The following is a 1,225-nucleotide window of genomic DNA, read 5'->3' on the forward strand; positions in this document are numbered from 1 at the left end:
CAGACAACCGTACACACACAAACGCACATCAGGTCTTTCCAGATGCTCCGAAACAAAGGCTTGATTCTTGGTGGAAAATCCCCCTCCCTCCTCCCTCCTCCCCCCTTCTCCTCCACATAGCAGTCGCTTCGTGGATGATGAACAACCGCGTGTTGGTGGTGGAATAAACCGCTACACAATGCTAACATTCCAACTTACAGCTGGTGAGTTTGTCCAAAAATCTACTGAAATTCTTTCACTGTCTAATAGACCTAAAATCTGTGAATATCCCAACAAGCTGTGTTCTTTGACAAGGGTTTCTTTCTCCGCCCACATTGCTGATTAACGGAGCAGTTACAGAAAAATATTCGCTGGCTTTCCGAAGATTGACTATCCTCAGATCCAAATTGACTGCAACGCTAGAACATCCTATTCACAACGACGAGCTGGTTTCCTTTGATGCCTTCTTGGATGAATCGGCCTTAAGCGCCTTAATCGGCGCAGTTAGTTTTCATAGATCCTGTTTCAGATAGTCAGACCAACGTCTCTATCCCGATAGATAGATAGATAGATAGATAGATAGATAGATAGATAGATAGATAGATAATACTGGCGCTGGATGATGCTGTGATTATGAGTTGTCTTTAATGGGAAGAAATACGCTTATGTGTCTGTGTGCGCTAGTGTGTTTATGTATTGCAATGTGTCTATTAGCTGCATTGTGGGGATGTGCTGCCCAGTGGCAAGTGGTGAAAAAAAAATGGTGGGGCTGATGTGCCAATAGATTTTCCTTACTTGTCCAAAATAAGGATTGAAAAGAAAAATGAATAAGCAAGCTGGTGTGTATCAAAGGTGTGAGGAATGAACGCAAGATGTGACTCTTAACCAGTCTTTCAAAACATTTCATCACCAATGGGGTGAGAGCCACTAGTTGGTAGTTGTTCAGGCAGGTGATTGGTGATTTTTTTAGGAATGGGAATGATGGTGGAGGATTTCATTCAAGATGGGACTCTGGGCTGAGACAGGGACACATAGATGTAAGATCTTAGTAAAACAGAAATAAACAAAATCCCAAAACTCCAGAGTCCTGAAAGTCTGATTTCTCTCCAGGTAGTCTGACTTCCTTCCACTCTATTTTTTAGGTAACTTTTCTTTCCAAACCACCCTTAAGTGTGAACATGTGTGGTTGTCTGTTCTTTGTGTCTCTCTGGTGCCTAGTGACCTCACCAGGGAGATCACCTAATAA

At 42.7% G+C, this 1,225-nt stretch overlaps 1 protein-coding gene across 2 annotated transcripts in view; it reads left to right on the plus strand.

Moving 5' to 3' along the window:
* The first annotated feature begins 87 nt into the window (after positions 1-87).
* The window catches only part of LOC107834891 (amyloid beta A4 precursor protein-binding family A member 1-like), a 25,831-nt gene continuing 24,693 nt past the window's right edge, over positions 88-1,225 (plus strand). For both annotated transcript variants that reach the window (XM_016666875.1, XM_016666876.1), the window contains exon 1: positions 88-203. The gene's annotated coding sequence lies outside the window, so the exon portion shown is untranslated. The remainder of the gene's footprint in view (positions 204-1,225) is intronic.

The sequence above is a fragment of the Poecilia formosa genome, unplaced genomic scaffold, assembly GCF_000485575.1.
Source record: "Poecilia formosa unplaced genomic scaffold, Poecilia_formosa-5.1.2 Scaffold830, whole genome shotgun sequence".
NCBI classification, from domain to species: domain Eukaryota; kingdom Metazoa; phylum Chordata; class Actinopteri; order Cyprinodontiformes; family Poeciliidae; genus Poecilia; species Poecilia formosa.